Raw genomic sequence first — 15,449 nt, forward strand, 5'->3', positions numbered from 1 at the left:
GGCCTCCTTGTCTAGGGCTTTCCAAGCATTACCTAATCGAATTCTCATTTCAACTCTAGGAGTTACATGCTACTCATTCTCTTTTACATTTGGGAGCACTGAGGCACAAGAGGTTCAGATAACTTGCCCAAGTCAGGATTTGAACTTACGTCTCTCTGACTCCTCAACTTTCTAACATGCTGCTTATAGCAGAACGCATTTTAGTAACATCTGCAGCACCCCCGCTCCCCAAGTGCCTTGACTAGATTTAGCAACGTCTTCTTGGCTGTTAAAGTAGAGTCTTTGCGTATTCTGAACCATCCCATCTTACATTTAGACTTACAGATGAAAATCTTCCAAAATCACTATGATTTCATATAAGCAATATTTTTTGCTTTCCAACAAAGGCACTCAGACCCCTGGGTTATTGTGAAAGAGTCTCTGGAGCTCTAACACTTTTTGATATTTACGAAACAAGGCCTGCCCAGAGACTATGGGGAAATTGTGATGTGGATTAAACCATGTTGTTCCTGTTACTGAGCGAGGCAAACAGTTGAGTGATAAAAGCAGTCCAGGGTTCTAAAATCATTTTCAAAGCAAAAGAAGGTTTGAACAAAACAAGTGATTTGAATGCAAGACATAAACAACAAAATAGACCTACAAACAAGCCCAGTAATGAGGCATCTGGGACACCAGTTCTGCTCCTGATGACTTTCAGGGCCAGCTTTGATGCCTTTCAGATTTTCAAAGAAAAATAAACTGGTGACAAAAGAACAGCAGCTGTGGGCACAATAAGGAAATTAGTTGGAGCAGATTTGTAATTAAGCATTGAAATAGACCCGTGTGTTCTCTCCCTGCATTCACATACCTTTTGCTTTTTGCCTCTTTTCAGAATCTCATTTTTTATTTCCTTTTTAAATAAACACACAGCTTTAGTGATGCGTGTCCCGACCTGGGCTATTAACTAAAGATATTACCTTTTGTGGGAAAAACAAGAAATTAGCTCACAAGAAACACAGAACCTCATGAAGGAATAACATTGACTTTGGGTGTTCATTTTATTTTTATTTTTGTCATTTTATAACTTTGGAAAAACAAGAGTGTTGTCTCCGTTCAAAAGATTATATACGTATGCATAATAAAGGAAGGGTTACGGATCCTGGAGCAATTAATTTTCATTTCCCGAGATGAGGATGAAAGTTCTATGATCTTCATGATTGTCTTTATACCATTTCACGATGGCATCACAGACAGATAAAGAAAGCTCAGGCTCTGAAGATATTGTTATACACTGAAGGTTTTAGAAAAGACAGCAGTAGTTTTGCATGGCCTGAACTTTAGTGTTAAATATATTTATTATGTCTTCTAGGCTAGAGATAGCCCTCTTCCCCTCCCATGCCCAATGCTTAGCTCCCCTCACCCCCACGTGCCCTAGTTAGCTTTCCCCTTGTGGGTGTCACGGCTGAGATTCCCCAGCAGCTATTAGCAGGGGACAGAACTAGACAAACCTTCCTGAGCTGGAAATTGGTGTGTTGCTCAGAGGAGCGCATTCCTACTTCCTGGTTCACCCTGGAGAGCGCGCCCTTCTTCCTGCCTCCTGATCCCGGCCCCTCTTCCTGTAAATCACTTTGAGCCTGGAGAAATGTAGTGGGATCGGGTCAGACCCAGGTGTCCTGAATCATTAAGCACACTGGCTCCTTGGGGGCGACCAGACTCTCTGAGCTTTGACAGCAGTGAAATGTGACAAGAAAGTAAATATCCCGGTGCCCCACTTATCCAGAGGTCAGGTGTCCCTCAACCTCCACCTTCTGGAACTGGGTTGAGAAGCAGGAAGGAAGCAAAACAGGCTCCAAGCAGCGGAAACACCAGTCACAAAGCAATGCGCTTTAACTAGGTCTAATTGACTCGTAATTAACACACAAACCTATTTATGTAGTCTCCCAGCCCACAACAAATTAAAAGCAGAAAATGAGAGGGGAACAAGGAAGGAGGGACGAGAGATTAGTAGTGACCACACTGAAGGCAGTAAGAAATGATGGCAAACAGCCCGACATCAAAGGAAGAGATACAAGCAAGCTCCTGAAAAGCAGTCCCAGAATTAGCAAAATCAGCCGTCCACAGTCATTTATAGTGGGTCAAACAGCACAGCACATCTGTTACCGAAACCCCATAGTTCCTGCTCCAAAAGCCAAGACAACGTGCAGGAGGGAGAGAGAACCACACCGGGAGCACGGAGACTCTGGCCGAGTCTCTGTCTCCCAGCTCCTGCTGGAATTCACCTGGGGAGCTTGTCGAAATACCAAGGTGGGGCCCCACTCCTGGAAATTCGAATCAAAAACACCCCAATCCTCAGTCCAGGATTCTGCATTTGCAAGAGGCCCCTCCCACTGTGACAATGACTCAGAACCACACTTTCAAAAACAATGCTAACTCCTTCACCAAATTGGGAAATGGTTTGGGCAAGCCACTTATTGCTCTGGGCCCTGATGCTTCTGTAAAAGAAAGGTTTAGCATATCGTCTCTAAACTCCCTTACAGCCTGACCTGCTAAGAGCACATACTAATTTTATGATGAAGTCCCAAGCAGCTGCTATGGCCAAGGCAGTGTTCATGAGGATGACAGACGGACTACTCCCTTCTCTAAAAAGGGAGGCCTAGCAGAGTGTGTTCAATCAGTGCCCACGATCTTTTTTTTTTTTTTTTAAAGTGAACACCCACCAGTAAGAATTCTGGGGGAATTGACTCTAAATACTCATAAATGTGTATTTTTATTTATTTGTAATTTATGTATGTGCTACTAAACTAATATATTGTTTACATCAGAAAACATACACAAAAGTAACATAAAAGTCAAATTAGAAGTTCTAGGATTTGCACATACCACTTTTAAGACCATTGGGATAAATTTTAGGTCAAATTCTAGTGAATATCCAGTAGAATGTGAGCTAGTTTGAGGGCACACTTTGCTTTATTTGTCACTGTGTTCTCAAGGCCAAGCACAATTCCTGGCTCATGGTTCAAGAATGTTTATGAATGAATGAATGAATAATGAATGAATGAATGTCTTGGGAGTTGAAATGGCTAAGCTTCAGTTTCCAGGAGGATTCATCTATATGGAATATCTTTTTCTTTCATGTAGTCACCCGTGTGACTGAATACAGAAAATAGTGAAGTTGAAAAGTATCATTCATATTTGAGGAAACTGCCTGTTAGAATTTAGGGAGTATGATCAATATTTATGAAGCTCAGAAAGCCCTCTCTGGGGCAGAAGAATGACTCACAGTTCATGAAAAGGTAAAAACACTGGCTGTTCTATAACAGGTATGTATTAAATACCATATGTGTTCATGAAGGGTTTCGTGTGTGTGTGTGTGTGTGTGTGTGTGTGTGTTGAAGACATTCTTTAGGAAGTAGTAGAGATTTCCTTTTTCAGGATATACTCAGTCAGATGCAATTTAGTTGACTGATTTTTCTTTTCTTTTCTTTTTTTTTTTTGGTTTGAGGAAACAAGGTAATAGTTTTTAAACGTACTTTAACAATTAATATATACTGGACACTTTACGCAAAAACATTTAAAATCCTATTGCTAATACAAAACATGGTTTGTGACTTATGGCAGATAAGTCACTTTGCAAAGCCTTATGGATATATACTGTACCTTTATTATTCTGTTTGCCAAAGTGACCAAGGCTGAGGTAGAGTTGTCTCCCATTGGTCATTGTCATGGCAAACTTAGTGAATTATAAAGATCACTGACTAGTAACTGCTGGCACTGTGAGAAAGAATTATCTTGGGAAGGAGAGGGTAGACCCATCTTTGAAGAAATGGAAAGGGTGATTGGATACCTACTCCACTTAGTCCAGCGCTTCTCAAACTTTCTGGTCTTTGGACCCCTTTACATTCTTGAAAATTGTTGATGACTCCAGAGAGCTTATGTTTATCTGGGTTACACCTGTAAATATTAAGTGTATTAGAAATTAAAATGGAGAAATGTTTAAAATACAAGAATACCCATTCCATTTATTAGCCATCAGAGCAATGAAATCTTTACGTCACAGAGTCTCTAGAAAACTACACTGTAAACTCATGACAGAATGAGAATGAAAAAGACAAATAACATTTTGGTGTCATTATGAAAATAGTTTTAACAGGATGAACCCACTGGCGGGGTCTCAGGAACCCCCAGGGCCCCTGGACTACACTTTATAAACAACTGACTTAGTCAATTCGAGAGGCAAAAACCTGACCCGTGTCCACTCCTGGAAGGTGTCAACCAAGATATAAGAGTGACATCTGGCTGGTGAAGACTGAGGAATTTCATTTGGATAGAGGCTCCCTTGGTGACAGCTGGTGGCCTCCCAAATTATGACAAAGAACGTACCATGGTGTGCTGAATGTGGAGGATACGGTATTTATAAGAATGGCCTTTTCACCTCTGAAATATTTGGAACTGGTGCCCTTCCCTTCCTGACATGATCCTTGACACAATGACCCATGTCCCTGTGAATTCTTTGCTGCGGCCATCTCTGGAAATCATTAGCTTCGGAACACGGGTGAGTATTTCTGAAGGGTGGTTGCTTCAGAACTCAGTCCTCGAGTTTCAATAGCAGTGTTCTTTTCAACGGAGATCTTTCCATTTCAGGAGGAATTTTCTGCAGCGTCAGAAACAGGGTAGAAGAGGTACCTAGTCTCTTGGGCAAATATTTAACATTTTATTATTTAAATTTTAACTATATAAATATACAAATACTTGCTGAATGAATAAAATATGAAATCAACTTACTGTTCTTAACTGTGGTCTGGGAAGGGCAGACCTTTTCTCAGGGCAGAATGGGGAAGGAATCTTCTCTCTTTCTTCTAGAGAGAGAAGGGAGGGCTCACTCTTATCAGAAATAGGTTGATCATTTGGAGATGGGTCAAAGGACCTGGAGTAGAGATGGTTACAGCGTAAAAGAAAAATGTGAGGCCCCTTATTTAAAAAGCAAGCAAAAAAAAAAAAAAGCCTATTAAATTAAATTGATATTAACATATTAAATTAAACGTACCAAAATATAAACTGTTTTCCTTTTTTCACAATTGCTCAACTTCTCAGGATTTTTAAAATTTGTTATCTGATGTCATTTTAAGTATAGAAAAATTAAAAATTTTAATTGTTAGCGTGATTTTACTGTTCACCTTTGTATTGTACAATGCCAATTTTAAATGACAATACAAGAGCATTTCACTCGTGTGCAGAATTGCTGAAATTATACAACTTGTTCTTCGTAGCTCGTATGTGCATATGTGTTTAATTCTTACCAAAACACTGGAAAACACGTCACAAAACTAACTCAGTTATTTTTATTTCATTTCTTGAAACTTGTACTTCTACCACGCTCTGGAAGTGGATAGCTTTCTTAACACGCTTATTTTGTACGCATTTTGAGCCTCACTGAACTCCCACACTTGGGGGGGGGGTGTTCCCCAGAATGCTGTGCTCACGAGGCTTCGCCAACGCTTTGTGTGAATGGGGCAGCAAGGAACAGGGGACACGCAAACTGTGCACGTCTCCTCTGCCCTCACACATGCTCCATTGTTCCATAGGACCTCACAAGTTCAAGGATAAAATTGTTACGAATTTCAAGATGGTGACAGCTGAGATTTAACCAACCAGGGGCCCATCTGAGCTTGGGACTCTGACTGCACACGTCACAGCTCATGGACTCGCGCTTCGGTGACGCCACTGTGTGGAGAATCGAGGCTCAGTCTGGCCAATGGACCTGCCCTTGGGTTATAGTTGTGTGCGAATCTGTCTCCCCTGTGGGGTGTCCAGGATCCCACAGGAGAGTCCTCTTCCCACAGGGCCAGGGCGGATGCACGACAGCAGGGGGAGCCCAGGATGACCTGTTGGGGTGCATGAAGAAAATGATTGAATTCCTTTTCCTGCTTACTGTTTTATCCCATCGTTTTATAACTTCTGTGTAGTGCGCACGTGTTTTCAGAATGCACAAAACATATTGTTGGGGTGCTCTGTGCACATAATTTATAAGTAGATAAACATATGTGGGGTGTATGTGCTCAAAAATGGTTTTACTGAAAGGAATACGTGAAAAACCAATCTGAGGGCACCACCCCAGAAGACAACATAAGGAATGAGTCTGGGGACTGAGAAAAAGCCCATTTTTTGTTCACTTACCAATGGTTTCCTGAGAGAAGGGACAGAGTAGAAAGTGGAAATGAAATACAGGACCCTGGATGGGTCAGTCCTCACCTCCACCCACCTTCCTCTGGGGGGGGATGCTCAAGGCCGTGTGAGCTTCAGCCAGACAGGTAGTGGGAGCCCTTTGACCTACAAAGGGAGGAATTTAAATCATGTCCATGGAGGAGAGGCAAGGATAAAGCCAGGGACATCAGTGGCTCCTGTCAGATTCCCACAAACAAGAGAGAGATGAACAATTTGGGTCAAAACGAGAGGAGCTGAGTCAGTAATAATTCGTTGGGTTCTATGCCATTGTACTCACTATGAGGTAGGTCTCATTCTTCCCATTGTACAGATGAGGAAATGGAGAGCCAGAGAGTTGAGTGACTTGCTGAGGGTCCAGGAGCTACCTATGGCCAGGTATGTCAGTTTTCTGCTCACCTCCAGGTTGCAGCAGGATAGGCCCACAAGGAGATACTGCGCAGAAATGCCCCCAGGAGGCAGGAACTAATATTGCTATCATCCCCATTTTATGGATGAGGAACTGGAGGTTCAGAAGAAGGCTGTGGGGACCAGTGCTTGTTCTGGACAGAAGCTGAACATGTGGTCCATGGGTGGGTCAGCCTGAGTCAAAGTCTGGAGGCCAGTAGCCATGGTTCAGATGACAGCCAGCATCCACCCTGTTCCGAGAGCCATGCCGTTTAAAAGGTTGGAGGGATCTTCAGGATCAAGCAAGGATCACTGGTTTTAGAAATGGGGGGACACAGCCTTCAGCTGCTGGACGGGAAGTTATAAATTCAATTTATCTCCCAAAGCACACTCAAGGGCATTAAGAATCACTTAATAACGATCTCCTTGGTATTTACAACATCCCTAAAAGGTAACAAAGCTGCTTCAGCTCCTATTTATATCTATGCAGCATTAAGGAGTGGGCCAGGGCCTTCCCGGAGATGCTGCCCAACGCCAACCCTGCACAGGCTCGAACGAGGGGCTGCAAATAAGGCAGCTTCGCACGTTCCTTCCATTTCTTATTTTACCTCATTTGGTTACAACCACACAGTTCAGCGTTTGGGACTTCCGTTTTCTTATCTTGAACATCATGTACTGTTCCAGCTCACAGCCAGCCACCCAGGAAGGAAGCGTTTGTTCCTTTCAGACAGAGGGCCTGGCCGGCCACATGGCCACGCTGTTGAAAAGCTCTGAGTAACGTTATCTCCATTGTGTTCAAAAAGATCTCTCAGAACTGGCAAGTGCAGAGTGTTAGATTTCTGGCTTGCTTACCTCGCAATCAAATGTGAAAAGAAAAACCGCAGAAGTGACACAATGGGGGTAAGGAGGAGGGAGAGAGAGAGAGAGAGAGAGAGAGAGAGAGAGAGAGAGAGAGAGAGGGAGAGAGAGAGAGAGAGAGAGAGAGAGAGAGAGAGAGAGAGAGGAGAGAGAGAGAGAGAGAGAGAGAGAGAGAGAGAGAGAGGAAGAGAGAGCATCAGCCTCTTTTTCTATCCATTTTGAGTTTTCCTAAACACAGTTATAACTTAACAAATCTATTTGATACTTGTTGGGAACCTAAACTACGTTAATGCTTTATTGTAGTCAACTTGTTGTTCAAATTGGTGTCATACGCTTGTCATTTTAAATATTGTCATTTTAAATATTACTTGAAATATGTTTGTATTCTTCTTTTCTCCTTTTTAAAAACTTTGATAACTTGGTTAACTATTTCATAAAATATGTAGATATTGCAGTAAAGCATCCTTTGGGCTGGAAAACAAAATTGCACGGCAAGTTCCCAATTTTGTGTTTTTATTTTCCCGAGGCTTCTGGTTGCTTGGGACCTATGCTTTACACAAGCTATTTACTTTTGATTTACACTGCAGAGGATTTTGAGAAGTTCTAAATTAAAGGGGTACAAAATATTTCCAATGGCCCAAAATATTAAAGAGATGGGACACAAAACAATGCCTGAATCTGTTCTACCTAAAAAAGTTATGTCAAATAGAGATTTTTGCAGTTGTGGTCAAAATGGCCTCATGAATGATGTATATAATAGGAGTTAAATTGTGAGTCAGGCAGAAAACAAAACCCATACCCTTTTCTTTCTATTGTAGGAAATTTAAAAATTTATGTTCCACTTCAGACTGTGAGGAGTCACGGTAGGGATGGCAAAGTCGATGGATGGCCTGAAAAGGCATCTGCGTCTGCTCGTCTTTGGCTCGTCTATTTGCACAAGCGCTGACTATAAATAGGACTGATGAGAAAGAATAATTTCAAAGAATAGTCTTACTCTGAAAACTTGATTCTGTGGACTGAAAAGCTGTCTAGTTGAGCTCTTCCTCGGCCTATGGGGGCTGACCCTCTCCAACCCAGAGAGGGGCTTATTTCTTACATTGACGTACAGCACCCACTTGGTTGGAATTCCCCCATCTCCCTTTTCTTTGCTCTACTCTCTTTGTATCTTCTTGGTCTTCCTTGAACCATCTCTGCAAATGGGGAGCAAGGTTCCAGCAGTAATAATGGCTGGTGCTTCCTGAGGGCTTTCCTGAGCCTTCCCATTTTCCCTGATCTAAGTCCTTTACATGTACGATACAGCATTTACTCTTCACCACGATCTTGTGAGGCAGGTTCTATTTACATCCCCATTTTAAAGGTGAGGAAAGTGAGGCACAGAGAAGTAACTTGCCCAAGGACGGGAAGTTTATAAAAGGTGTAGCGGGATTTCAACCCAGGAGATGTGTGCTTATAAACGAATATTCCCACCCTCCCACCATCCGCAAAAAAAGGGAAAGGAGTATAATGGTTGGGAGGGATGGAGAGTAGTGACTTGAGGAGGGCACAGGGGAGGCTTGTGAGCTGGTTCCATGCACCTTGTGAAAATTCGTGGAGCTGGATACTTACGCACTGTTACGTCTGTGTGTTACACTTCAATTGTATTCAAACAGAAAGAGGGAAAAGAGCAAAAGGAATGAAGGCACATGCATATAACTAATGATAAATTGAATAATAATTTGCCTTAAGTAATCCCCTTGTTGGAAACATCTCTACCTGAGGAAATTTAGCTCTCACGTTGGTGGCCTGTTGGGTGGTCCAGAGCGTGCAGTCTGGGCCAGGTTGTCTGGATTGGATTTCAGAGCTTGCTGCTAGGTAACTTTGGGTTAATGACTTGATTTCTGTTCATGTCTCAGTTAACTTATCCGTAAAACTGGGATAGATTATTCCTACTTTACAGGGTGGGATTAAATAATCTAATTTGCAAAAAGGTTTGGAAATGAAGTGAAGACCGTCTCCTCTTCCTGAATGCCACGGATGCCTAGGTAATTAGGGGGTTCCAGCTGGTTCAGGGAAGGGAGCGTCACAGATAGTAACCATGATCCTTCTTCCTCAATAAGTAAAGTGTAGGCATTTAAAAGCCTACACACCAAGATCAAGGTGTGTTCCTTCTTCAGGTGAAAAAAGCTCATCCTTTCAAGAAAAACTATATGACCAGATCCAAGGTTAGTCAACCCGACACTAACATGTCCGCCCGCTTCCCTTTATTTAGAAGGTGCAGACATTAGAACGAGTACATTTTCCTGTCTGTGGTATCATTTTATGGTCTAGAAGTACATTGTTGAAGTGAAAATGAGTAGGTCTATGTTATTTCCTAGCATTTATGACAAAGGCTGAATTCCAGGGAGAAGCCAGTGAGGAAGCAAAGCAGTTAAATTTTGACGATAGGACTGTTACTGTCTACGCATTGGCTTGATGTGTTTTAAACCTGTGATGTCAGAAATGTTTGTTCCCTTCTTTTGCATCCTCCGCCACACGGAGCTCGCCCACAAGCATTTCATAAGATGCCCATGGTGCGCCCTGCCCCTCTTCACGAAGACCTGCTCTAACTTCGCCAGTGGTCAGCTCTGCTGGCCACAATTCTGTCAAAGCAGACAAATTAAACATGTCAGGTGACATATGGAAGAAAAGGCTTTCTGATTTATTATGGAACTTTTTATGGATAAGAGTTATTTCTCTTGGCCTGCTACCTGCTCGCGAGGCTTGATCACATTTCAAGGCACTGCAGCCATTTACTCAAATAGATGTTTGCGTGCACGCGTCTGTCTATGTGTGTACACTTCTGAATACAGTTGGAAAGCTGCAGCAAGGCTGTTGATTGCAAAGTGAGAATGAAGGTCCAAAGTCATCTCCGTCCGTTCCTCACTTCCAATGATTTTAAGTGTCACTGTGACTATCTTAGTTGGAAAAATGATTTAAGGTCCCATTGCAATGAAAAAAATCTTTAGTTTTTGTGGGCAAGTTCGAAAACATTGTATTATTTATTTAGAGATGTACTATATAGAAAGCGCTATCCCTCCCCCATTTTTATTTGCAAATAGGGTGCTTTTGTGTCTGTTTCTTGTGCTGAAGTCCTTTATTAAAAAAAAAAAAAAGACCTAGTGGTATGGGAAGGTCAGATTTGGGGATGATCATTCTCCCGTTAGTTTTTCAGATGTCACAACCAGATGAAGGATAATTTAAGAAGCACAGAGCTGGGTGATGGGTCTCACAGAGCTGCCTGTCTGACGGACCTGGAAGAAAGCTTAGCCCCAGCAAAGTAATTTACGACAGAAGACGAGCTCAGCTCCCTGCAGGCAGCACAACCGAAGTTCTCCGAACAACTCCTGCTTTATTAGAGGGAGCTGTGAGGCTGGAGACAGGATAAGTTATGGCTTTCCAGTGGCTTTCCCCTTTCTCCTTTTCCTTGTTGTGATTGTTATTTATTATTTGTGGGTAGGGACGAGAGGGTTCACTTTGCCAACTTTTGATCCCGCTCCAAATTCATGGCTCTGAGTTTTGAACCGTCCCTGAACCGTCCCGCATTTGACTTCCTACTCTCTGAGCATTCTGCAGCTTCCTGTTGTGCGTGGAGAAAGGCTCTAAAAGGTTTATTTTAAAAGGTGGAAATAATTCCTTAAACATCAAATAGCTGTTTTTTTTAAAAAATAAAAATAAAAAGCCACCTATTTTGATGAGTCAAACATAAATGAATTAAAAACATATGCTACAAATCTCCCCCAGTTTATGCTACAAGTTCATGGCTGAATTACTATTAGGCTTTATTGGATTCAACGTTGATACAAAATCATGGGGCAAGGGATGAGTCCAGACACATTAGTTCTTCTGGTTTCTACGGCCTTTGTTCCTTATTTAATGTAAAATGGGCTCTGGAAGCTAAAGGGAAGAGGAAGGAGCAGGAGACATTTATAACAGCACTTTGCCAAGTAAGAACTTTGTATTAGGAAACAGAGCATTTTGGCTAAAGATTTAAATTCTTGGTTTAATGGCTGTAACATTAGGAGGTAGAAATAACTTTGAAATCTAGGCTGCCTGACTCTCCACTGTGTTGGAGTCCTCATTACCTTCACGCCTGCAGCTAACTTGGCGCTTCCTTTCCAAGCTTGAAGTCCTGTCCTTAGGAACCCTGAGAGGTTATTTGCTTCTAGTACTTTCTACAGCCGATTGACTTAAATATGCCTTTTTGAAAGTGAGCCCTGAGGGTACACAGACAGGCAGCAAAGGCTGCCTGAGATGAAGTAGAGGAAATTCTAAGCAATTCTGTTCTTGCTTGTGGTCCCTGAGTTCAGGGGTGTCCCACACGACTTCAGCCTCGGGAGACCTAGCATAGCAGGCTTGTGGGGGGAGGGCGGAGGTCAGGTGCATGGTATGTGGCAGAAATTCAAGAAATGGCTGCCAAACGAATGTCTTGGCAGCTGGACCACAAATGCACATCTGATGCCTACAGGATGATATAGTGTGTAATGTGTGTTTGGAACAGACCTGCCATGAGGCCACAAACCAGACAGAGCCATGCAAGGAATGTTTACTTTTGCTGCGAGCATTCTCCATACATGCTTGGAAAAATCACTTGCCGCGTCTGTGGGTCTGTCCTGTTTTCCCACCTGCCAAAGATGGGCTCACGGTTTGCCGCCCACCTTGTGGGGCAGATGTGGGGTGAGTGTGAGATCCTACAGAGAGCTTAGAGATGCCTGCTTTAAAGTCAAGCATCCAGTCAAACGTGTTTGTAGTGTTAGAACCAGAGGCTTGGGGGCAAAAGTAGGTACACTTTGGCCTGGAGTGAGCAACCAGTTCCAAACATGCTTTCTGTTCCTTTGTGGAGAGGAAAACAGTTGTTAAAAGTTACTTTGTGATGACAGAATGTGCTCAAAGGAAACTGCCAAGAAAACCCCTTTGCCCAACCCTGCCCTGGTGCCTCGTGGTGGGCTGGGAGTATCCAAAGTGGGTGTCCTTAGAGAAAGCAGGAATTCTCTCCTACCACAGCTTGTTGAAACCTCCTCATTCAACTGTTTGAAAAGCTGCAGAGAATTAAAAATAGAAGCTTTTTGGAGGGAATAGAGGGTCCTTTGGGGGGCTCTTTGTTTGCTTTGGTTTCTATCTCCCTCCCTGGAATGTCGTAAAAACCCAGAGAAGTCGGCACTGCAAGAGTGAGCCTTGCAGAGCAACGAAACCCCCTCACACCAAAGCGAAGGGTGAGGAGCTCTTTCTGGTTTTATAATCATTTCTGTTTATAGTAGGAAAGAAATAGCCCCCCTTTTTGAATTCGGCACATGTAGTCTTTTCTTAACTGCTCCCCTCCTTATACAAACATTATAGGGCCTCGTCCTTCAATAGGTTATTGCTGAGCAGCTAATGTTAAATACAGACGACTGCCAGTTCAATGGGATGACTGTCGCCCAGGCGCTGACGGCACCATTCATGCATAGGAGGTGACAATTGCAAATGGTGGCCACCAGAGTCAACATAGTTGGTTGGATGGGTGGGGAGCAGGAGGACTTACATGCTCTTTTGAAAGTTCAAGAGCGGGTATGAGGGGCGGAGAGGGGATTAAAAGGCCATCTGTAGGCCACTGGTCCTTGGGGCACATTTTAGCCCCTGGGGTCCAAAGAAAATGAAGAGGGGAAAGGTCTTGTGTCTTGAGGCAGCCTTTGGCTTCTCTCTCTCTCTCTCTCTCTCTCTCTCTCTCTCTCTCTCTCTCTCTCTCTCTCTCACACACACACACACACACACACACACACCTGTGGCTTATTCTCCTAGCTCAGAGGATATAAAACACCAGAACAGAACTAGGAAAGGAAGGATTCCGAGTGTTATTGCAGGACCACCTAAAATAAAGTTTTTTGTTTGTTTGTTTGTTTTATCAGGGACCCTAGTGGGCTGTCTGACCCTGGGACTTTCATCCTTTTTTCAAAAATCCATTTGGGAGAAGGGCCAGTAAAGAGGTGTCAATAAATATAGAGATTATGAACATGCTGTTTTCAAGAGGGAGGTTCCCAATGCCATCCTTCTATGGCTCAGCAGAGAAGCTAGCACTCACTTTTTGTGTTTTAATTTGTATTACATTTTAAATAAAATTTAGAATTGTATTTGTTATTAAAATATTGTTATTGTATAATTTTATATTAGCTGTAGGTGTGCAACATAGTTATTCAACATTAATATACCTAGCGAAGCAATCACCACGCTAAGTATAGTAACAATTTGCTATCATGCAAGGTTATTATGATATAATTGACCATATTCCCTGTGCTGTACATTACCATCCCTGTGACTTATTGATTTTATGCCTGGAAATTTGTACCTCTCACTCCCTTCACTTTTGCCCTTCCCCCCACCTGTTTCCCCTCTGGCAAAAGGGGAATATGGTTCCTTCTCTACGTCTGTGAGACTGCTTCTGTTTTTTTCTGTTTGTTCATTTGTTTTCTTGTTTAGATGCCACATGTAAGTGAAATCACACAGCATTTGTCCTTCTCTGACTTACTTCACGTGACTCACTTCTATTTCCTTCTTCCTCAGCATCCCGCTGGCACTGACGAGGTGGTGCGACAGCCTGGCAGCGTACTATGGAGGCTATGCTGTGGAGAGGGGTCTTTCTCCCTTCGAGAGACAGAACATGGGGTTGGCTCTATTTGTGCCCAGTTGAGGCCTATGCGATATACAAGACACTGAGGTGAATGTGCCTTAGTTCCTTCCTTCCTAAGAAGAAAAATGTCTCTCGCCTTTCTGCAGTGAAAGAGGGCTTATGAGAAATGTCCCTCCTCTACCTCACAAGGGTGATATGAACATGAAAAAGTTAATGTTTTTGATGGGTGCTGTCATACTCAGGTGACAGGCAGTGTTATTACGGTTATTACTATATCCCGTGTGGTCATCGCTCTTTTTCTTTCACATCACAGGGGCAAGGATGGTTTCCCTGGGAAAAGACAACAGTACAGGCTGCTACTGAGAAAATTCATGGGGCCACACTAGACAATGATTTCAAATTCGAGTTTCCTTGGGCACTGAAGATGCTGTATTCCAAAATGAGGCAATCGGGGAACCTGGCTGCGTTGAAAAGAATGGTGTGAGCATGGAAGGTCTGGACAGTTCTCAATGTTTTCATTAATATTTCAAAAAATGCTAAACTTTGTTAGCTGATGAATGTTGATTTATATAGACCTGTGCTGTCTGGTAGCCACTGGCCTCATGTGGCTAATAAAGTACTTGAAATGTGGCTGGTCCGAATTAAGATGTGCTGTCAGTGCAAACCATACACTGGCTTGTGAAGACTTAGAATGAAAAAAAGAATGTAAAATACCTTAGTAATAATTCTTTCATATGATTACATGTTGAAATGATAGTTTGTATATCTTTATTTAAATCTTATTAAAATTAATTGTAACTGTCTTTTTTTTTTTTTTAATGTGGTAGATGGATGGCTTTCTCCTACATAGCTCCCAGAAAATTAAAAAATTCATATGTGGCTGTATTTGTAACTGGCATTATATTTCTACTGGACAGCCCTGGAATAGAGAGCGAAGGTATTGCTCTTTGGAACTCAGTGTTCCCTCCTTGACTCACAGTATCAGAGGTATCATTGACCTGAAGGGACTCTGTTGTTATATATATATATCATCAAGGAAAATTGTAAAACACTTTGAAATACATGAGAGAGAAGGTTGCTGAGTGTCCTGTCTAATGTGTCCTTGTGGCTTATCTTCACCTTTCACTGTTTTCAAGCTTTTTTAAATAATTCTACAAGTTGTAGAAAACTGATAATAATGAATATGATTCTCACTTACAGAAATGCAAATTATATAATTTTATATTAGTTTCAGGTGGAATGTGTCTGGTAGAATGTAACTGACCCCTGACCGGTGGATATATATTTTTGCATTTCTGTGTAAATTCGTCTCAGCCTTCCTTATTGTCCATATGTGGGGTCTCCTGCATTCTTTGCCCTCATGGTAACTTCTTATTTGTTCCCTCAA

General features: G+C 42.4%; 2 long non-coding RNA genes across 12 annotated transcripts in view; one reads left to right on the forward strand and one right to left on the reverse strand.

Annotated features, from left to right (window-relative positions):
- The window catches only part of LOC148758328 (uncharacterized), a 228,676-nt gene that overhangs the window by 204,478 nt on the left and 8,749 nt on the right, over nucleotides 1-15,449 (forward strand). For 7 of the 10 annotated variants that reach the window (XR_016021045.1, XR_016021040.1, XR_016021047.1 and 4 more), the window contains 2 exons: nucleotides 10,626-14,555; nucleotides 14,890-14,999. This is a non-coding gene — a long non-coding RNA (uncharacterized LOC148758328). Of the gene's footprint in view, nucleotides 1-7,266; nucleotides 7,486-10,625; nucleotides 14,556-14,889; nucleotides 15,000-15,449 lie in introns of those variants that run through there. The other 3 variants (XR_016021044.1, XR_016021043.1, XR_016021046.1) reach the window with 3 other exon arrangements.
- LOC141573211 (uncharacterized) overlaps nucleotides 726-15,449 on the reverse strand; it is a 221,010-nt gene continuing 206,286 nt past the window's right edge. For both annotated transcript variants that reach the window (XR_016021050.1, XR_016021051.1), the window contains 2 exons: nucleotides 4,762-4,903; nucleotides 726-4,669 (listed from right to left, as the gene is read on the reverse strand). This is a non-coding gene — a long non-coding RNA (uncharacterized LOC141573211). The remainder of the gene's footprint in view (nucleotides 4,670-4,761; nucleotides 4,904-15,449) is intronic.

This window comes from Rhinolophus sinicus, chromosome 4 (assembly GCF_057876585.1).
Source record: "Rhinolophus sinicus isolate RSI-liver-muscle chromosome 4, RSI-T2T, whole genome shotgun sequence".
Lineage (NCBI taxonomy): Eukaryota > Metazoa > Chordata > Mammalia > Chiroptera > Rhinolophidae > Rhinolophus > Rhinolophus sinicus.